This window comes from Protobothrops mucrosquamatus, unplaced genomic scaffold (assembly GCF_001527695.2).
Source record: "Protobothrops mucrosquamatus isolate PMUCROS unplaced genomic scaffold, P.Mucros_1.0 scaffold12, whole genome shotgun sequence".
Taxonomy (NCBI): Eukaryota; Metazoa; Chordata; class Lepidosauria; order Squamata; family Viperidae; genus Protobothrops; species Protobothrops mucrosquamatus.
Genome location: NW_015386399.1, coordinates 939,631 through 963,349, shown reverse-complemented (window position 1 = coordinate 963,349; position 23,719 = coordinate 939,631). Strand labels below are relative to the sequence as shown.

The 23,719-nt window shown below is 35.5% G+C and overlaps 1 protein-coding gene across 1 annotated transcript in view; it reads left to right on the top strand.

Moving 5' to 3' along the window:
• The first annotated feature begins 19,661 nt into the window (after positions 1-19,661).
• OSBPL3 (oxysterol binding protein like 3) overlaps positions 19,662-23,719 on the top strand; it is a 112,011-nt gene continuing 107,953 nt past the window's right edge. The window contains exon 1 of the mRNA XM_015810581.1: positions 19,662-19,782. The gene's annotated coding sequence lies outside the window, so the exon portion shown is untranslated. The remainder of the gene's footprint in view (positions 19,783-23,719) is intronic.

The window sequence follows — 23,719 nt, the reverse complement described above, 5'->3', positions numbered from 1 at the left end:
ACAGAGAATGTATTGCAGAGCAGACGTGCCAACAAAACCCTAAGGCTCTCATTCAAAGTGTACAGGTGAAACTCGAAAAATTAGAATATTGTGCAAAAGTTCATTTATTTCAGTAATGCAACTTAAAAGGTGAACCTAATATATGAGATAGATTCATTACATGCAAAGCAAGATAGTTCAAGCCGTGATGTGTCATAAGTGAGATGATTATGGCTTACAGCTCATGAAAACCCCAAATCCACAATCTCAGAAAATTAGAATATTGTGAAAAGGTTCAATATTCTAGGCTCAAAGTGTCCCACTCTAGTCAGCTAATTAAGCCATAACACCTGCAAAGGGTTCCTGAACCTTTAAATAGTCTCTCAGTTTTTGTTCAGTAGGAATCACAATCATGGGAAAGACTGCTGACCTGACAGTTGTGCAGAAAACCATCATTGACACCCTCCATAAGGAGGGAAAGCCTCAAAAGGTAATTGCAAAAGAAGTTGGATGTACCCAAAGTGCTGTATCAAAGCACATTAACAGAAAGTTATGTGGAAGAGAAAAGTGTGGAAGAAAAAAGTGTACAAGCAGCAGGGATGACCGCAGCCTGGAGAGGATTGTCAGGAAAAGGCCATTCAAAAGTGTTGGAGGGAGTGGACTGAGGCTGGAGTCAGTGCATCAAGAGCCACCACACACAGACGGATCCTGGACATGGGCTTCAAATGTCGTATTCCTCTTGTCAAGCCACTCCTGAACAACAAACAACATCAGAAGCGTCTTACCTGGGCTAAAGAAAAACAACTGGTCTGTTGCTTAGTGGTCCAAAGTCCTCTTTTCTGATGAGAGCAACTTTTGCATCTCATTTGGGAACCAAGGACCCAGAGTCTGGAGGAAGAATGGAGAGGTACACACTGCCAAAAGCACCAAAACCTGGTTCAATGAGCGTGGGATTACTGTGCTCGATTGGCCAGCAAACTTGCCTGACCTGAACCCCATAGAGAATCTATGGGGCATTGCCAAGAGAAAGATGAGAGACATGAAACCGAACAATGCAGAAGAGCTGAAGGCCGCTATTGAAGCATCCTGGTCTTCCATAACACCTCAGCAGTGCCACAGGCTGATAGCTTCCATGCCACGCCGCATTGAGACAGTAATTGCTGCAAAAGGGGCCCAAACCAAGTACTGAGTACATATGCATGCTTATACTTTTCAGAAGTCCGATATTGTTCTATGTACAATCCTTGTTTTATTGATTTCATGTAATATTCTAATTTTCTGAGATTGTGGATTTGGGGTTTTCATGAGCTGTAAGCCATAATCATCACAATTAGGACAAATCACGGCTTGAACTATCTTGCTTTGCATGTAATGAGCCTATCTCATATATTAGGTTCACCTTTTAAGTTGCATTATTGAAATAAATGAATTTTTGCACGATATTCTAATTTTTTGAGTTTCACCTGTACATAGTTCAAACTGATATTCTTTCAAATTTGTGGTTTTGAGTCCTGGGAAATATCAACATTTGTTTTACTAGTCTCCTTCATTGTTCCAGTAAGAGGAAAGAAGAACTTTTCCAAACGTTAGGTCCTAAACATATTTACTTCAACTACATCAACCTAATTCAACAAAATTTGATCCTACAAAGATCAGTTCATTCTCAAATACTCCAAAAGTGACAACTAATTAATGTTAGCTAATTAGCTATATATAATTTTTCAGCAAACCAGAAATTTGCTTTTTACCCACATACTTTATTTGATCCACCTCACTTGACAACAATCTGTTATGAGCATAGCTTCAAGCAGAAATGAGTCAATTGTAATTATTTAATAAATTTATAAGGATGGAAACAAACCATGAAAATAAATTGCTAGGGAAAGATTGGGTATCAATTTATTCATGCAGAACAAGTGGGTGGATTACAACTTTTTTTTTCAGTGATTAAAGATATGAAGTGATTTTGTAAACAAATCCATCTTACTGGAACCATCCAAGTGTTAATGGGTTTTTTTTTAGTAAAAACACTAAAATATTATCTAAAATATAAGACTGAAAATAAAACTTTGGAATTCTTGATGGATTCACATAGAGTTGTTGGTCACCTGTGTAACACACCCATCGTTTATTTTCATTAACAAGCACTCATTTAATGCCAATCCTTTGCTTTCTGGGGGACCAGATAGAGAGTCAAGGGTCTAAAGTAAATAAGTGCCTGTCAATGTAGATGACTGATTTCATGAAAAGAGAATGTTAGAGGCTTATATATAATCTGCAACCTACAATTGTTCAAATAACCCACTGGTCTAGCTCCTGCTTTAGATTAAGAATTGAAGGTCAATTTAAATACCCTTCAGTTTATCAACTAGTAACAGGAAAATTTCCACTCTAATATATTTGTCTTTGGATTTTTATTAAACATAAAATCCAAACATCATTTCACAGGGAGGGGAGTGTTATTTACTTCTAAGCATACTTGAAATGGCCAGAGCTCGTGATTTTTTTTTTCCAGGTCCTATACACTCATGAAAGTCCAAATCTCTCACAATATATTGCTTCTTAGGTTGAGCAAATGGGACATTTCTTTGTGAAAATAAAGCAGGGAAACAGGAATTTTGGTCACTTTGTATATTTTCAGGAGATAGATTTTTTTTTCTTTTCTAGAAAAGATAAACATTAATTAAGAACCTGTCTTTATTTTTATAATTCAAGGTGACCTTACATAATGCTTCCTTTTCCTATTTTCTCTACAACAAGAATCCTGTGAGGATGAGATGGATTGAGAAAGAGGAACTGATTCAAAATCACGTAACTAATTTCTCTGCCTATTTTATTCTTGCTCGTATTTATTTCACCAAGGATTGTCTGGGAACAAAACCTCAAGTAATCTTAGTGAGGTCTCTAGGGAAATTATTTTTCAATTCTAGCAGAGCAAAATTTTCTGATGAGCAAGGCTTAATCTGCATTAAACTTTAAGCTTCATTTATTTTCATGCTTCATACTGAAAATGATGCAGACAGAAATATCACAAATAAAAGCTATATTAAAATGCACATTGATGGTGGGACTGCTAAAGTATACAATAAAATTAGGATTTGGCATTCTGTGTGTGATGTTTTATGAGTTGGTCCCAAGAATAAGATTTCTTGTTTCTCATCCTCGTCATGACTAAAGTAATTCCAAGCACTGAGAATATATGAGTCTGCACTCATTTATAGGAATACATGAGGAACACAATTATTCAGCAGGCCTTATTAACTCTTCCAGGCAATTCTATTAATTCTGCTTAGTCTCAGCTACTTGCCATAAAATAGATTGATGGCAATCATGATTTCTATGGTTTACCACATAACCTGTATTTACGTAAAATAACAGCTGTTGCATTATCAGAAACTATTTTATTCCTGTTAATAATCAACTTGAGTGTTGAATGCTGAGAAAATTAGAAATAAATGGAGCTACTGAAGAAAAAAAAGAAATTTAGCATACTCAGGAGAATCCTCAGACTTGTATATTACTAAGAATGTTTCTTTAAAAATGCTAAGGAACAGCCACTCCCTCCCCCCCAAAAAAACAAAATTCAGTCACAGCATGCTCAGGAGCCATGAAATGTTGGCCATCAGAAAAGAACAAAGAAAAGAAAATATATAATAAAAAAAATATTGTGAAAAAAATCAGTTTGATTTCTTTACACCTTACAGGTGTCAATAATCTTTTCCAGTGTTGGATCTTAGAAGAATATTGTATTTTTACTCAAGATAATTATAACTTAAACCAGAGAAAGGCAGCTTTTCGGCTGTTTCTGTGTCTTCATTGGTTTTTTGTTGTTGTTGGTTTATGCAGTTAAACAATTTTGATGCTGTCCAACTCTAAATGACTCTGGGAAATTTGCACTTAAAAAAAATAAAGAAATATTCATCCAGAAGATAAACACTTCACTGTACAACAAATAAGATGTCTTATAGGGGCTTACCCACATTTTCCCCAAGGTCGGGGAGAATAGCCAGGTTTTTAATAGTTTTCTGAATATTATCAGGGTGGGAACTATATGGTTCTCCAGCACACGGGGGGGGGGGGCTGTTTCAAGGGCAGGTGCTGTGATAGAGCAGGCATGCTTCCTAGGTCATGGAAGATGATATTGTTTGATCAAAAGAATCTGAAGTCCCACTTATTCTGCCTAATGTCACAGATGAACAAAGCCTGCTGGGAATATTCAGTCCCTCAAATAACCAGCCTTATCTGTTGAAAGGCTTTGTAGATAGCAATTAGTATTCTGAATTGCACCCAGAATTTGGCTGGGAATGAGTGTAACTTGCAGAGCAGTTGTAACACATGGGGAAACTAGCATGCCCATAGCTGTCCATTCCTCTGCAATCTGGACTAGTTATCTTTAATGGCAGCTCCATGTAGAACTCACTGCATTTGTGAGGTGATTAGGGCACAAGTGACTGAAGAGCCTCTCAATCAGGAATGGGTATAATTGGGGCACTACTGAATCTGCAGTGTCTCTCTTGGCCACCCCTGCCAGCTGCTCTTCCTTGTTTGTTTATTTATTCATTCATCATATTTATTAAAACAAGTGATTTTAACAACAAAGTTAAAAACAATTACACTATACAAATTAATATTGTTATTAATATTAAAAACTTTAAAATTATAAAAGGCACAATACTAAAACTAAATACAAAAGACATTAGGTGAAGAGCCAGATGTTAATCACATTGGAGCCATCTCAATGGGTCCCTTGGGTCCTCAAAACTGATGATACAACCAGATCCTGAGATACTTCTGGTAAGTTAAAAAGAGGAAGCCAGTCTCAATTCAGACAAAAAAATATTCCATAAAGTGGGGTCATAACTGAATCAACCCACCGCCTACTATCCGCCAAATATGATTTCTGCTGGATCTGGGGGGACAAGTAGATAGAATGAGGAAAGTCCAGTCCTTCCAATATCCAGGTCCCATGCCATGTAGCACTTTAAACGTCAAATACAGCACCTTAAACAAACTCTAACCAATGCAGTTCAAGAGCAGAGATATACCATAATATATGTTCGTATACAAGCGGTGAATGCTCCAACACTGGAAGTTTTTAAGAAGAGACTGGACAGCCATTTGTCCGAAATGGTATAGGGTTTCCTGCCTGAGCAGGGGGTTGGACTAGATGACCTTCAAGGTCCCTTCCAACTTTACTATTATTATTATTATTACTGCCACTACTGCTTCTAGATAATCTTCTAGGGCAGCCCTGTGTAGATTACATTACAGAAATCCAGGTGACTAGGACATGAGTGATCATGAGTAGACTCCCTTGATCCCTTTATCTATGCACAACTGATGCACAATACAAAATTGAGAAAAGTATTTCCAATCAACTGCCAACTGCTCCTCAAACAGGAATTGTGAGCCTAGGTCAGGGTGGGCATTTAATTTTTCTGAGGGGCCATATGAAAAAGTAGGACTTGTGGAGGCTGAATCAATAGGGTTGTCACTGCCCCTCCCCATTTCCACCACCCCTGCAACCCCCTGCACTGCCACTATCAACTGCTTCCGGCTCCCTCCCTCATTTCAGAGAACAAATTTTAAAGGGAAAAGAACCGAAAAAGCTTACTATGGTCTGAGCATGCTCAGTGAGCACAAAACCCTGAAAATGAAAAAATAAGTTTAAAAATGAGGAAATGGAGCAGAATAGGTTCTGAGATGTTTTTATTTTATACATTTAGTCTTCTCAATTTATTCCAGTACATATATGTTCTTAAAGAAGTAACTTTTGTTTTAATCTAATATAATCACCGTTGGCCTTGATTCCTATTAACTGTCATTGCAAATACTGCTTTTTCAGAATATTATCTTTGGATTTCAAAAAAAGAAGTAATACAAAGTCAAAGACAATGAAACGCCTGAAAGAACTATATTTTTTAAGAAAGCCTCATATGCTTCTCATATAACCAAATGTATTACCATTTTTTTTGTTCAGTTTCATTCATTCCCACATTGTTTGAATTTATCTTTCTCCAAAGTATTACACAGTGCTTTTTAAAAATTCAGTTGACATAAAGTAGCCTATAAATTTCTAATGAAATGATACATTCTGGGATTACTTAATTTCTTCTGTCATATTCTGTTAAAATGTATCATTCTTTAGATTTTATGAGTTCTTCCATTCTTTATATAAAAAACAATGTGACTGATTGTGTCACAGGGCATATTATTTAGATCAAATTGTAGACTTTTGCTGCCTGATATCAACTTTTAATAATATTTTCATCAAACACTAGAAATATCTAAGATTCCTTTGAATCTTTTTAATACTTTATCCCTTCAAGGAAATTGGCAGTGATGAATCAATGAAAAGAGATGATTTTTGGAATATAGTAATAATGCATGGACTGGATCTGTGATCTTTGTTGTTAACAGTCTTCAAGCAATGGAATGTTGTAGTGAAAAAGAGAGATGATGTGATAAAATGCTTACTGAGGGGGAATCATGTCAAAGCTATGCAATAAATATAAATGCAAATGAGACGATGACAGCAATAACATGAGACTGTGCAAAAACAGTAGTCTAGAGATATAATATCCCAATAAAACCCTATAAATCAGTAATGAAATTTCAGAAGGTATTACAAAAACAATGTTACAAAACATTTGTGCTAGATGAATGATATAGGATAAAGTACTTCATTATCAAGAAAGCTTCTTTTTCTATCCACAGACTATTAGCTCTTCAGAAAAGGGGCAGATTTTAGAAAATCATTATAATTTGCATTTTTTTCTTCCATCCATTATACTCCAAGCTTTGCATATTTTTATTTCTAACAAGACTATAATTAATTTGTCCCCATTCCTATTTGCCCTCTTAAAAGTAAAAGAATGAATATATTAATTTGGTTTTTTCTCAGTAAAGTCCCTCTGACTTTACTCTCATATACTCTCTTTATATATGATGAAATGTTTACAAATGAGGAAAATGTTCTCATTTTTTAAAAGAAAATTAACTGAATATTTTTTTTCATCTGCCCCTCACAAATTCAAAGTGCAAATATTGATAACACAAGGATGCTAATTTATAATCTTTTAACATCATTGCTGTTAAAAGCTAATGATGCTGTCAAAAAATAGAGTGTGACATTTAATTTAATATCTTAATCATGATGGAAAATTTAAAAGATTTGTATCCAAATTTTCAATATCTTAATGAGAATTTGACACTATTAACAGGCAATGCTTGCCATACCCCAAATAAAACAATTTAAAAGCTCATGCAATTTAATGCATAAATCTAATTAAATGTCTTGATATTTTGTTGATTTTTTTTTGTTTCTTTTACAGTATTTCAAAGGTTTGGTGGGAGGATCATAGATCACATATGCAATAAAGAACATGATACTTGACTAGGAGAAGAACTCTGACTAAATACTTTAAATGTTTTGGTAAATTTATTTATTTATCTGCATTCCATAATGTATCTTTTATTTTATATTTATGACAAAGTTGCAAATATTATTAACAAAACATTGTTAATAAAGTCTTATTAACGAACTAGTAATAGCAAGTAAAATGCTCCTGCATTTTAAAATAATTTCTCATTAAATTACAGGAAACAAATTTTGTTGTGGAAATTGTTGGAGAAGTTCTCATTTCTCTGGAGAAACCTCTAAAAATAATCTTTTTTTTTCCCCCAAACTCAATGGAGAATTTGGAAGGATAATTTTTGCCTAGGTCTACAAATAAACCAACCCCACCCATTCTTACTTATAACTTAGCAGCTTGTTTAGAAGTACTTGTTATTTGGTATACTTTTGCAAAATAAATCTCATAGAAAAATATTTAGGCAAGGTTCTATATTGTCTTACTAGAAAAAGGACTAAATACACAAATAGCAATTTCTTTAGATTGTTTCTATGTTGCTATGGAATATTCTAGCTTGTGTGGTCTTTTCTATAGGCTTCCACTTGGCAATTAAAAAAAAACATTTTTCCTGCTTCAGAAGGGGTCTGAGGTGAAAGAGGGAGATCCTCCTCCAGTATAGGATTTCAATAAAAAACTCAAATGATTTTGCTTTGTATAACACATTGTATCCGCTGAAGTAATAGATTTCTTATAAAAAACTAAATTGGGAGTCAAACTTGACAATTAAGCAGAAGGGAGAAAGAGAGAGAAAAGAAAAAGAAAAAAGAAAGAACGAAAAAATGTAGATCTCATAATGGTCTTTTGAACTACAATTTACAGTGAAAATAGTGAAATAGAATATAATTATGTACTGCTAAAGGTGAAATGAGATCGATCATAATCCTTTAGAAAGTACATTTGAATCCATTTGTAGCATTTTAAATGTTGTGGTCAATATGTACCAGGACACTATGATAGAAAATAACTTAAATATTTTATTTAAAGAAAAACTAATATAAAACCAATTAAGGCAAAGATTGCAAAAGATAAAAGAAATGGTTTTTCCAGCAGTAATGTATGCCAGTGAAAGCTGTTCCCTGAAAAAAAAATGAGGCAAAGAAGAGATTTCTTTGAATTATAGTTTTGGCAACAGTTACATTATGGACTTCAAACACAATCAAGCAGTTGGTACTGGAAGAAATAAAGATTGACTGTTCCCTTGAGGTGATCATTAGCAAGCAGAACTCACATAATTCAGGCATGTGATGCAAACTAAAAGAAAAAAAATGCTTGACAAGGTTGAAGGAAAGTCAATTGATCAGGGACGGATGGAACTATCGATCCCTGACAGAAGAGATCAGGTATGTCTCTAGAAGAGTGGCAAATTATTAGTAAGGACAGGTCAGGATGGACAATATTTTTCTGTACAGTCAGTGTTATATCTGATTCAGTGATATATAACTTAACTAAGCTTCATAATTCCTATGCAAAGTTTTCTGTACTGGGGAAGTACTTTGTATTAGAGAAGTGTGTAAAGAAGTAATATTGCTCCCCAATAGTCAGGGACAACTAGATTTGATTTAATTTGAAACATATTTAAATGATGCATATTATATGATTTCTATTATTTACTTATGTTTAAGTAATTTCTTTTTCAGTTAAACTGCAGTTTGGACACAGTTTCTAGCTCCAAGGCGTGATACAACTTTAGAGACTTGGGTTATAGATTACTGCTGCGAACATTTTGAATCCATGTCCTCTGGCCATACTGGAAATGATGAAATCTTGAGTATTGATGTTTTTTTTTAAAAAAATATGATGAAACATTTGATAAAACACTTCATCACGAAGGCACTTCAGTATGAAGTGATAAAAGAATAACAGAATATCAGAGTTGGAAGGGACCTCAGAGCTCTTCTAGTCTAACTCCCTGCTCAAGCAGAAGACTCTACAATTCTGGACAAATGGCTGTCGAATCTCTTCTTAAAAACCTCCAGTGATGGAGCACCCACAACTTCTGAAGGCAAGCTGTTCCTCGTGACAGCAGAGGTTTTCATGAATCAGCTACATGGAATTTCAGAAAGTATTCATCTTACTTGATTGGTACAAAACACAGCGATAAAGAGATAATAAATTGTATGAAGAAATGGCAATGAAATAAAGAAAAATGCAGAAAATGTGAAGCATCATTAAACAGGTATGTGGCCTGGGGAGATCCAAGCTAAGTAAATCCAGCAGAATAAATTATTCATAATTAAAGTACAGTAATAAACTCTGCAAGTTTGCACCATAATTCCCAGATGGCTTCTATATATCTTAAAGACCAGTCAGAAATTTTCAGTCTTATAAGAAATCCCAAAATGTTTTAGCATATTTAGTTCAGTTTTAAAAGAAAGAGACATTTATCACAAGAACTGTATGTATACATTTTTACCATTATAAATTATTTCAGTCCCTCAGGGCTGATTGTGCCAATATCCTTTTGTATTTAAAACCATGGTGAGAAAGTGCCAGAAATCTAGTTTTTTGTTGAAATTGCTTTCACAATGACTTGTGAAACATGACTGATTATAGGAATTGTTGTTCTGTTTTGGAAATAACACAAGAAAAGATCAAAAATGCAGATGGTATGAAGTAAAAACAGGAGAAGGAAACTAGCTGCGCAATCTTGTGCTCCTGTAGTGAAGAAAAGATATGTATCTAATAAATAAATTTCACCTTTCTGGTACCTTTCAGTTCTTTTGGACTACACATCCTGGCAGAATTGGCTGTGAATAATGAGAATTGAAAGAATACAAAAGATTGATGAGACTTAAAACTCAACACATGATAAGAGCACCAGTTGGGAAAGCTGAATAAATTAACTGGTGAATATGCTGAGTTGCTGCTAGTATGCAGCTCTTAAACTATACCAGGTAAAGTTTCAGCAGCCAGAGATCATCATGGGCAGTGGTTAAAAATCATTTTTTCTATTTGCAAAGACCTAGAATAGTAGATTAGTAATGCAAAATGGGTAGAGCCTCATCACAACTCACAGGGATGATGTTTTCCAAACATTGGAGGGACAGGGTGAGGTTGGATTCCTCTCTCCCATTTCATGAAATAGTGTCATAGGGGCAAATTGTAGTAAGATACTTCCCATCTAAAAATAGTCAAAAGCTGTCCCATTTATATTTGCCTGTAAAATATTGGATTTCAATATGTGGTGTAAGGGAGTTCTGAGGAATGCAAAAAATCAGAAACAATAAAAGCTTATAATGCTTTTTAAAAATGTCTTGTCTTCTTCTCTGCTAGATCACTGTATTCCATGGGGGGGGCAAGCTCTTTACTGCAGTATATTCAATAAATCCATTCTGAACTAGCAATAATACATTGGCTATTACTATGGAACATTAGTTCCTGTGTTGGAACAATTCCCTATTACCTTCCTCCCACGCTGAAAATAGGTACTTTATTTTTCCTTTGCCCTTTATCTCCTTGCTAGTTTTAAATTAATGACTTATTGTAGCCCAGGTTGTAATGTTTCTACTATCTACTTCTGTCTATGCATAGCCTCTAGAACCTTAAACAATTTCTCCTTATTAATTCTGCTTTGCCTACTGTTCTATATTATTTTTTTGTTGGCTAACATCTTCCAATTATAACTGGTTATTGTTGTTTTAGGGAACTACTGTACAACACAGTATGAAGTGGGAAGGAAAATTTGGGCAGAAACGATTACACGGAGAAAAATTAACTTTCAATGAATTTATTTATTTTAACAGCCAGATTACCCTGCTGATTTATATGCAGCTTTGATTAATTACAATTCCAAGTTTTATTTCTTGTTATAAGGAACTTCTTCTTTCTAGTTGCTGCATTATTGCTCTATTGTGTCATTTTCTTGAGAGGGGGAAAGAGGAAGACAGGAAGTAGATAAAGAAGCTGCCTCCATTCTTGGCAATAAGTAGCATCATAATTAGCAGGACAGACTGTTCTGTGAGTGTCGTTTGCAAGTAAAGCATGTGCACAAAATGAGATTTTCTCTAGATATTATCCAATAATATCTTGCAATGAGACATCACAGAGGGCTGATAACACTTCCAGAAGTATAATTTCAGCTCCTTTGTTCTGGTTAGTGGACAGCCTAATCCTTTGTTAATAATTATTATTTAATTTGAAGAGGAACAGGTTTCAGTGTGAATTAGCTTTCACTCTTTCTTAGCTTCTTTGTTTTCTTGCCCACATATGTATTAGTGGCAGAAATGTGTTGGAAGGTCCTTCAGCCCCTTTTCTTTTGTTCAGAATATCAATTGAAACTCTTGGATTCTGGCACAAATTATTTATAATATTGTTCCTGATGGCATATCCAGATGGAGATGGCACAGAGAAGACATATCTGCTCCTGTTTTTCTGACTATATGTGAATATTTCTGAAAAGGAAATAATTGATTTAATGTAAGACCAGGTATAGGTCTACTTTCAAGTTATGTTCTTGATATTTTAGTTTTTGTAACTTGCAATGTCATGTTACAGTGTAAGATATAATTATTTGCATACATAATTGTAAATATTCTACAATTTGATCCTCCTAAAAAGCTCTCCCATACTCGTTTTAGTATTCCACTACTGCAACAATGAAAGGAGTTGGAAGAAATCATCTATTCATTTGGAATCATCAATATGCTGGTGATACTTAATTGTATATCTCAATCCCAGACTGCAAAGGTGAAACTTTAAATGTCCTGTCCCAGTGTCTGGAGAGTGTTTGAGTCTGGATAGAAGGAACAGTCTCAGGCTTAATTCTGACTATATTGAGAGAGACTGTGACTGTTTGTGATCTCTAGGTTTAGGAAGGTTTTACTTTTTGGCCCTGGATGGGGTGGCACTTCCCATTCAAGAGTTGTGTGCAAATTGGGGGTCCTACTAGATTTGCAGATATTGCTGAAGCGTAATAGGAAGCTGTGGTCAAGAGGACTTTTGCCTACAGATTCGTCTAGTTCACTAATTCCATTCTTTAACTGACCAGCAAAGAGGCCTATTTAAATGGACACTCATGCACTGATCATCTATAATGCACTTTGCATCACTTTACACTGATCATCTATAATGCACTTTACATTAAAATCCATGTGGAAGCTACAGTCATTGTAAATGTATCAGTGCAAGCTATAATGGACATTTTATGCCCTTCATGTAACCTCTGATGAGCTGCACTGTTACCAGTTGGCTTTCAATTGCAATTTGGTTGTCATCATATAAAGCCCTTCATAGCGCAGGGCCTGATTATTTGAAGGAGTCCTTGTCTTTAATAATTTCTGCCTTTCAGGTATGATCAAGCAAAGAAGCTGTGCTCAGGGTCTCTTTAGTTAAAAGAGTGTCAACTATAAGAGTCAAAAAAGTATATCTTCTCTGTAATAGTGCCATCCTCTGGAATATCCCCTCCCCAAGATACATATGGTTTTCACCTTTCAAATGTTCTGTAAATCTCTGAAGATCTGACTCTGTTCTAAGGCCTGGGTGTCCATGGAGCCTAGTAATTCTTTTCTGACTTGTTACATTCACACAGTAGTCATTAAAAAATCTAAACTGAATTCGTACAAAGTGTGTAAAACCAGACTATTTCTTCATCTAGCTGGATATTGTCTATTGACAGCTGTTTTTCCTGGAAAGGTATGCACCTAAGTCCCTCCCCAGATACTGTATGCACACTAAAGAATTTTCCTCAGCATCCCTAAGGATGAGTACATTTTCTCAGTCTACTTTTAGATTTTTTCCTCCCTTAATAACATATCTATCATATCAAAACCCGTTTTGAATCTCTTTCTTATGGTGTTACAATTTCTATAACACCTAAGCCTGGTTGGTAAAATCTCACCATTTAAATGATCATTTTTACAAAAGGAAGGGAGGGAGGGAGGGAGGGAGGGAGGGAGGGAGAGAGAGAGAGAGAGAGAGAGAGAGAGAGAGAGAGAGAGAGAGAGAGAGAGAGAGAGAGAGAGAGAACCTTAAGCAAAACAACCAACACAAAACTAAAATCAAAATGGTCAGAAGCAGAAGAGCTAAGCAACTGTTCTATCACTATATTTCTCCAAATCTTCCAAGCTTCCTAAAAAGGAGCCACTTGAAATTGGTTAATATAGACTTTGCAGACTACTGTCCGCTTTATTTATATCACTAAACTACAATTATCTTCATCTGGATTTTCTAGTCTCCTATTGATAAACTTACACAAAATACTACAGGAGATTAACTTTTATTGGATGAGTTTCCAGGCCCAATTCAGAAACCTGGTGATGATCTGTTAAGTTCTATACAGCATAGTATACATCAGGCATCATTTGCCCAGCTGGTGAGAACATCTGGAGAGCCCTATTAAGAATGTTTCCTCTATTTGAAGTGAGGGAGATACAGATGTAAGGCATAGACCCCTTGCAGTAACACCGTAATCTCCCATAAGAGTCTGTGGTCCAATTTGGGAGTGCTGAAGGAAACCCCAAAACCTGATTTTTCTGAGCTTGGAGTAAGATACCTATTTTTATTTTAATTAAACTCTGTATTGAAGCTTAACTAATTTGTATTACTAGTTGAACATTTTTAATTCTGCATGGTTAAAATGCTGTACTGTATTTTATTTATTTAACAAATTTATATAGCCACTCAACTCACACATAGGTGACTAAATAAATTGCTCTTATTTAAGAAGAGGGTTTTTTTTAGCATTGTTTTGTGGCTTAGGTCAGAGTCCATTTGCTGCAGTGAAATTCCATCTCCCCAAGCGAGGCTATAAAAAGACACTGTGAAAATGCCGTGAAATTAGCAATAATTAAGCCAGCCCACTTGATTGTTCATGTGTCCCTGTTGTTCATCAACCATCCCACTCATCTTCAGCACGTTGGAATAAAGACTATGCTTAGGTTTCCACTCAGCTCATGTTCTGAACACTATTTTTTCAGGGAATATATTTTCCACATATATTTTTCCATCCCATTCTTTACAACTATATCCTAAAATATTGCAGCTTAACATATATTATTGAAAACAGCTTCCAAAAATATACTTTAAACTGCTAGATGAAACCATCTAGTTTGGACATCAAATATTCCATTTATAACTTATAATTATTAATGTATAGTTTGAACAAAAGGAGATAGAGGCAAAACAGACAGAAATAATGTTATGTCCACTTATTGCAGAGCATGGAGTCTATGGGGTAGTGCCAAAGACATATTTTTATGTAAAAGATACAGAAGTCTCTTTACATATCTTATAAAACATAAGCATATACTATAACATAAAAACAATTACCAAAAAATATATTTCATAAAAAGTCAAGGAGAATGGAATTATTTTTTAGAAATCAGGGAAATTTTCTCTAACTGATCACCATAAATAATTTTGCAAAAGGGAACTTCAGTTGAAAAGGTTGTAATAACTGTTCATCCCACTTCATCAAAGGAATTTGAAGCGCAGACTCTGATGTCCACTAGAACGTTAGAAAGGAATATATGGGAAAGGAGGCCTTAATGTAACCAAAATCAAACAATTAAGAGTTTAAGAAGTTGAAACAGAATATAAAGTTGGTTCTTTTAAGTTGTTACATAATCATAGAGTTGGAGAGGGTTATTTAAATCAAGTCCAACCTCGGCTTGAGACTGAAATTCAGGGGTATCCTGTTTCACATTAATTTTATTAAATTTTACAAAATGTACACTTAAAAACTAACATAAACTAACAATCAGAAGAAAAGGTGAAGAGGAAAAAGAAAGATAAAAATAGAAGTGCAGAAAAATATATTTTTATTTTCCTTTCTTTTGCTTTATATGTAAAGAATGACTTCTTGCAAGGATATTAAAAAATACATTCAATTTTTAGATTAAAACTACAATACAGTGTCCATTTTCCCCAAAAAAGAAAAATGTTTCTTTTAATTTTAACAATATCTAATCCATATAACATATTTTGATTTTTCATATTTTATATCATATTGGTATACTCTGATGAATGTTGTTTTAAAAAGTCACCAGGATGGTATTATCAAAGTTCCACCCATTTCATCATGTGTATTGTGTGTGCAAAACACATAACAAACAGGCTAAGCTTTGATTGCATTGTCCCATCCACCATCCTGACTTTTCGGACCATACCCTGCAGATACCCACACTGAAACTGAAATTAAAGCATCCTTATCTAGTTTCTCCTTGATTATATTTAATGTAAAGGGCCCCACCACCTCTCTGTATAATCATTTTCACTATCAATCTGCTTTTTCTGTTAGGAAACGTTTAACTAAAATTCAATCAAAAGTTTGTTTGTTTATTTATTTCAATCCCAACTTTATTATTTTTATAAATAATTCAAGGTGATAAACATATCTAATGTTCCTCCCACTTCCTATTTTCCCCGTAACAACAATCCTATGTGATGGGTTGGCTGAGAGAGAGAGAGAGAGAGAGAGAGAGAGAGAGAGAGAGAGAGAGAGAGAGAGAGACTGAACAGTTCAAGGTCACCCTCCCAACTTTCATGCCTAAGGCAGGACTAGAATTCACAGTATCCTGGTTTAATTCATTATTCCATGACTTTCTCTCTGGTACAGTACAGAGCATTCTTTTAGATATGTTTTGGTCACGTTTTTATATTCTTGCTTCCTATTGACTGCTTCTTAGGGCTGAAAGTGATTGGCCTAAGTCACCCAGTTGCGCTTTGTGCCCATGATGGCATCCCAGTTTCTAGCTTGATGCCTTAACCTGTACATGTCCACCCAATTTTGAACCAACTGTGAATGACCATTTGATAATGCAAGTTTGAAAAGCATTTCTTCTATTTTTTTTATCTAGGTGTAAAGATGTGGAAGAGCACAAGCTTAGGGTTAAACCCTGTGACACTTTCAAACTGATGAAAAACCTTCTTTGAGTTTGATTTTTGAACCAGCTATGTATTATTTGTTATGCCATTAAGTCCCATAATTTGAATGGGAGATATCTGCTGAGAATCCCCCTGAATAAAAATGTATTCTTGATATACTACTAGACTGCAACCCATTGGGTCATAATGGAATAACGAGTTGGAAGACACCTTGAAAGTTTTCTAGTCCAACCCCTGCTCAAGTAGAGAACCCTATATCATTTCAGACAAATGGTTGTCCAATCTTTAAAATCTCCACTGATTAATTCTGTCAGGAAATTTCTCCTTGATTAGTTTCCATTCATAGCTTCTTGTCCTGCCTTCATGTGCTCTGGAGAATAGGTTGACCCCCTCTTCTTTGTGGCAACCCCTGAGATATTGGAACACTGTTATCATGTCACCCCTAGTCCTTCTTTTCATTAAATTAGACATATCCAATTCCTGCTCTTCATATCTTTTAGATTCTAGTCCCCTAATCATCTTTATTGCTCAATCTTAACATATTTTTATATCATGGCAACCAAAAGTGGATGCAATATTCCAAGTGTGGTCTTACTAGGGCATTATAAAGTGGTATTAATACTTCACATGATCTTGATTCTATCTCTTTATTAATGCAGTCTAAGACTTTTTTTTTGCAGCTGCAGCACACTGCTGACTCATATTTAAGTGACTGTGCACTAGGATTCCATAATACTTCTCAGTTACTACTATGAGCCAGGTATCACCTATTCTATATTTGTGCATTTGGTTTTTCTTGCCTAAATGTAAAACCTTACTTTTCTCTACATTGAATTTTGTTTTGTTAGATAGGGGTCTTCTATATCTTTAGCCTATCTTCTGGAGTATTGGCTATTCCTGCCAGCTTGGTGTCATCTACAGATTTGATGAGTTCCCCTTCTATCCTCTCGTCTAAATCATTGATGAAGATGCTGAAGACTACTGGGCCTTGGGTTACCCCACTGCATACTTCCTTCCATGTAGATAAGTCAATATTTAATTATGTAAACAGATGGACAGAATGACTACAGGCAAGCAAAAATGCATTGGGGAGTGGGAATGACTTTTGACTTTCTGCCTGTTCCACATTTGCTTGTGGGACACCACAGGTAGTGTCAGAAGTCACAAACATGACTATATTTTGCAGTAGTCTGAAGATCCTTGAAATTTCAATTCTACAGAAGTCATGGGTCTAAGATTTTTTTACACTTTTTTTTAAGTTAGTGAATTTGAATTACCTTGATCCAAAAAATTTTCTGCTTTAATATACTGTTTGGGCTAATTGAAGGATATAAATAATCTCCAATCCACTTTTCCACCATTCAGTTTTTCCCCCCTCAAATAAAACTGGCTGTCCTTTTATCATGAAAGTTTGAATTAGTTAGAAAAGTAGAACTTTTAAAAAAGGAACTTTTGACCAACTTTATCCTTATCTCCATCAGAGATGGAATGTATTTCACCTTGAATTTAAAGTGCACTTCATTACAAAAAGAAGGGAAGGCCTTCCAAGTCCCACCAATTTCTAATTTCCAACAAATAGTTCTTGTGCTTGTTGAATCAAATGATTTAAAGTTTAGGATTTTGGCTTCTATTACCATCAACCTTAACAACAGATGAATATAAAGGACTTTTAAGACCTGCATTGCAAAACACATCTTGAAGTCCACATATTTTAAAAGTTACTAGATCTGACCCTTCTTAATTTTTCTACCTATTTTTTCAATATAAACTAAGGTCATCCAAGGGCTATGCAGCATCTTCAAAGATGTTAACTAGTTCTGAAGACAATAAGTTTTACAACTAAATTGAATCTATATTTTGCTTTATTTTCCAAATATGAACTATGAATGTGATTATGATTTTGAGCAGCTTGGGCAACAAATAGATGATGTCACTTTAACACAGAAGACTAAAAACTGAACCTTTTACAGCAACTTTTGAAACCAATTTTTAGGTTTATCCTAAACGAGCAAGAGACCACCAGCTTTTTTGTTGCATCCATCAAGAAAGAGAACCAAGGGTTTTGAAAAAGAAAGAGAGTTAGGGAGATACAGAGATATAGATTCACATTAATATTTATTTTGTTTTCGTTTTGGTCCCCTTAAATATATGTTAACTCCTGAAAACTATCTGGACTAATCACTGCAGTTTCCTTGGTAAGGTTTTTTTGGAAGTGGTTTGCCATCGTGATTGAATTTGCCTGTTTGCTACCGCTGACAGTCCAACTCCAAGGCCATCCTGCTGATTTTGTACCTAAGGTAGGTCTAGAAATACTTGTCCCAGTTTCTAATCTGATGCTTTAACTGCTACACCAAATTGATACTCTCAATATTTAGACAGTGGTATTTTCATCCTTAGCCCATTTCTTCCAGCTATTGCACAAATGCATCATGGCACTATCTTGTTTCTGCTAGATTCTCATGATGTTGCTTCATCTTCTCCCTAATCCATGGCGTACCCTGGTTTACCAGGGTTGCCAGACATATGAACACAGAAGGACAATCTTGGCACAAGAGAAGCGAGCACTCCGTAAAGCCAGAGCTGCAAATGCTGAAGCAATAGTGTCCACATTTCTCTGTTCAGTATGTGGCAGAACATTCCGTGCTAACATTGGTCTTATCAGCCATCTACGGACACACCGCTGATGGCCCACAATCCACAAGATGTCAAGGTCTTCATCGAACAACACAATCCATTAGTAAACATCACAACTGATGTTTAAAGAAAGATTTTCCTCCAGGTTCTATCAGTATCCAGGGGATGCCTCCAGAAGTACAAAATCTATTATGTTTCATTATCTGTCTGGGGTGAAGAGGACAGTGACTGGGAACAGAGGCATTAAAGCAGCAGTCTGTGAAAGGATTAAAAAAAAAATTACAGTCCCATCCCCTTTTTATATACACTTCATGCATGTCTAAAACTCCCTGAGGACATCTCTTCATGAAATGTGTTGGCGTGAAAGCTAAGCAGATGATTTTAGGTTTCTGTTGTTCAGCCAACCCATCTTGCAAGGTGGTTATGCGAAATAGGAGACAGGAATATGAAATATGTTTCCTATCGAGTTATATAGTTATATGTGCAAACTCTAAAATTTCCATAAGTGTTCAGTTTTCTGTGGGTTGGAAAGAAACTTCGGTAATCAAAATCAAAACAATTTGTGTAGAGTAATGGCCAGGAGCCGTGCATTATGCTCTAGTTCCGCGGAGGAGTTAAGAACTGCCAGAGGAATTCTGACTACTCGGATCCCGTTTCACTAGCCAAGAGAAGACGAATGGCGTGCCAAATAATTGATGCGATTACTTGTAGAAAGGAAGGCGAAACCCCACCTCTTTGAGAACAGCCAATAGCAACCGCAGCCTTAGCAGAATCTGGGCGGCGCTGGCGGAGCCTTCCTTTTGTTATACTGCATTGAGAATCCATAGAAAGAGAAGGGAAGACCGAAGCAAGTATTAAGAACTTTGAAATGAGCCCGAAGCGATCTGAGCATGTCTGGGGCTGTTTCCTGCTTCTTAATTAAAAAAATAAGGTACACCTCCTGAAAGCTTTCCTGCATTTTTCTTCTTTCCCTCGGTTTATCTGCGAAGTGATTTTAAGGTAGCGAAGTGCTATTTTGGTCCAATTAGCTATGCTTGAATCGTCACTATAATTTCCTTGATGGGGTATGGAAGCGAAGGAAGGCTTGATTTTTTTAGCTTGGTTACAATCCTTTTTAAGTTTTTCTCCGATGCAAATATTCCTCCACTAAAACGTGTTCATTTTTAAAACATCGTTTCTTGCTGGAGAGCATTGCTGTTTAGCGGTGCTGGTATTCCTTTCTTGTAGTAAATACCTTGGATGCCTTTCGGAAAGGACCCCGGGCGAGCATGAGGTATTCTGGAAGATTGTGTTTCTTAAAACCTGACTGTTGTTTTACATTAAAAGAATAAGTTTGCATGTGTTTGTGATGTTAAACTCAAGAAATTAATGGTAATTAATTCATAATTGATCATATGATTAGGAAGAAGTGGAGGGATTAGTTCGTTGAACTAAAATTTTGAGTTTGCACAAAGCGCAACCTTTTCTGTAAATTATCTGGGTCTCTTAAATTTAAATCCACCTACGGTTTAGGCTAAGCATCTTTTTCTTCTTAAGTTTGGAAAAGGCAGCACAGTTAGGGTGAACCATCCTTGCACACAGAAGACTAACCTCGCCGGCAGGTTGAGAGGTTATTTGATTTGTTCTCAGTGGGTATCTGCCCGCCCGCATCATATCGCCCCTTGTCACCTGCCCTAGAAACGCTGCTTACTGACATCATGGAAACACCCCGCCGCCCAGGAAAGCGCCTGCAAACGCTATTCGCTCTAACGTTTTCATTTGGTCAAAGCAACTGTCAATCAATGGAAACTATTCTCTGCCCCTTCTGAAGACCCCCTTGGAACCGAAATGGGACGAGCTCAGAGGCTCCACCCTATTTCCACAGGTAGCGCTGAATATATTTCCGTTTGTCGCTCCCGTCCGCCCTGTTCTTTGCTTTTTAGCTTTGGCAGCTTACTCAGAGGAGGTGAAAAGCCTCTTGGGTGTTACTCTCCGCACTAAAGATACAACAGCTTTAAAAAAGCTTATACTTGTCTAACCTATGTTTCAAGTTGCTGCCAGATCTCAGGTAAGGATAAATTTCAGAAAAGCTTGTTATTTCGAGTAGATTTTGTTTTTAAATGATATAGGGGGTAGGAAAAAAACTTTTAACACAATTTTGTACAACTTTACATGTTTCTTTCCTGTTCAGTTTCTTTTTCTTGCTTCTCTCTGTTCAGTTTGTTTCACAAACATAGTTTTATAGTTTTGCTCATGCATAGATAATTCTACCTAGGTATATATATAAACAAGACCAGAAACTAAAGTGGATTCCTTTAGATTAATAACAGAGTACTCCAAAATGCAAAAAACTGACTACATCCACAATTATTAATTAATCTGGTTTTGAAGGCTTTTAGTTTTTTTCCTTCTAGGAAGATTGCTGGTCTAAATGGTGAGGTTAGAGCCAATAAACTGGTGCTTTTCCTCTGATTTTCCAACATGGTTCATTACATGGTTAGGAAAATCATGTTGCAGATTATGAAACTTCTGGGCAGGGGCTAGTGGAAGCTGTAATATCTCTGGAAAACATTAAGCTGCTGTAGGAGAAAACTGCCTAAGTGAGTTAATAGTGGTTAAGAATCTCTGTTGAAAATCATTCCCTTCACCCTAATAGCCATGAAGAAACTGATTGTCAACCAGGATAGCAGGATAGATAAGACAAGTGTTCAGGACTGATCTAGCCATACAGAGATCCATCCTTCAAGCAGTAATTTTAAAAGTCTTTACAGTGAGTATTATATATGGTTCATTTTTAAATGAAATACATTAGTTTTTTCCAGAAAAAAATGCTTATTTCTTGGTAACAAAGCCCATCTAATATTATCTCATAAAGCTATTCCCAAAATATGTAATTGATAGGCATTTGTGTTTATCTTGGTGGTTTCTCATTTCTTGGCTATAAAAAGGCTAGACAAAATTATATATGGGACATGAATGACACAGTGACAAAGCCGCTTGTGAACTGTATATGTATCAACAAGAATCTATGAAATGGTTCACATGCACTGAAAGCTATCTGTGCTTTCAGTGCACTGCAAAAGACTAGTGCTATAAAGTCAATATCATTTCCTGTTTTACAACTGATCCATCAAAAGATAGAAACTTATTTATTTTTAGGTTCCCCATTTTCTTAGGCCAGTTTACATCAAATTGTTATATTACAAAAAATATATATAACCAAAATGGAAAAGAGAACTTTTTTCTTTAAAAAGACTTTTACAGTTAGGAAGATTATGGGAAATAGTTTTTGATATCAGAAGACTTGGAAATTTGTTGGAATTTCAGGAGGTCTAAGTCAGAGCAGTTGTGAAAAGAGAGTTTTAAAGCATCCAACCAACTGATCTGTGAATCTTTATGTTCATAGAGGCAATATTTATTTAAATTGGCTCTAACACAAATAGTGGGCTGGGGTCAGGAGAATTATAAGACAGGTGGTATTTTTTATGTTGGACCTTGCACTGAGAAATTTGTATGCCTCTTACATTATTCCACAAATTCAGAGTAAGATAGTTTCAAGCAGAGTTTAAAATTGCCATTCTGATTCAGTCTAGACTTTCTTCAGTTTAGTGCAGTTCTGTATAACAAGCTTGGATGAGTTCATTTAATAAGTTTGAGGCTAATCATTAATCCATCACAATATCTCTTATCACCAAAATTTTAGTGCAGTACTTTGAGGAGCAAGTTTGTCCAAATAAGAAGAAACAATGTGTTTTGTTAGGTTTAATACACCGTCTTTCCTTCAAAACTCTTCTTTAAATGCCTCTTTCCTCAGAGGTGCCATCATCATGCTCCTGAGAGCATTCACAGTCAAGGTAAAAATTAATTTTGACTTAACAAGATGCAGATATATGGATATTTTGTTTCCCTGGTTTACTCATAGTACTAGCTTTTACCTAGAATTGAAACTCAAGAGTTTCAATAAATATAACCAATGTTTTTGCATTTGCATTTTTTCAACAGACATAGATTCTGAACATCATCTGTGCAATTCATAGTAAGATTATTAAGGAGAACAATTTCTGACATTATCTTGTTTCATCTACTACTTCATATAGATTTTCAGTCATTTTAAATGCTTCCAGAAGATTATAACATAAATATTTCTCTCTATTGAAATGCAACTATATTAGATTAATTGCTTTATTAATCCTGTGTTTCTAAGAATTAATTTTATATTGCCGGATATGTTGGCAGGGGGGATTCTTGTGGAAAGGTGAATTTCTTTGGAAGAATTCAGCAGGGAACCACTTCTGATTTTGGTTTCTGACTGTGTGCCATGGAAATGACAATGGGCAGCCAGCTGGCTATTGACTCTTAACTTCAGAGGATTTGAGAATAATTGTATTTTTCCTGCTTGCAGAAAGTGCTGGTGAATTAGATACTTTGGGGATTTGATGCATTATTTCCTTCTCCTTGTGGGATACTATATTATAAAGGAGGATTAAGAGGTAATTAAATCTAGTTATTTGGATATTGTTCACAAAGCAGTATAGAATAATTTCTTAGTCACTTTTAAATTCTGGCATTCCTGCTTGAAATATTTCAAGCTGACTGGTATTGGGTGCCTGCTTTGTACAACACCAGTTCAGAAATGGCAGTAGTATTAAATACAACAAAACACTTACCACCAGTGCTTTTTTTGTAAAAAAAAAAAAAAAAAAAAAAAGGTGCTGGAACTCACACATGTCATACAACCCACCTTGCCTACCCTACAAGGTTCCATCCAAAAAAGGTGCCGGAACTCCATTCTGGGCGTTCTATGACAAAAAAAGCCCTGCTTACCACAATGGAAATGGAAAAAAAACCAAGAAATGCTAAACTTTTGCTTTGAATGTTAAAGAGCCCAG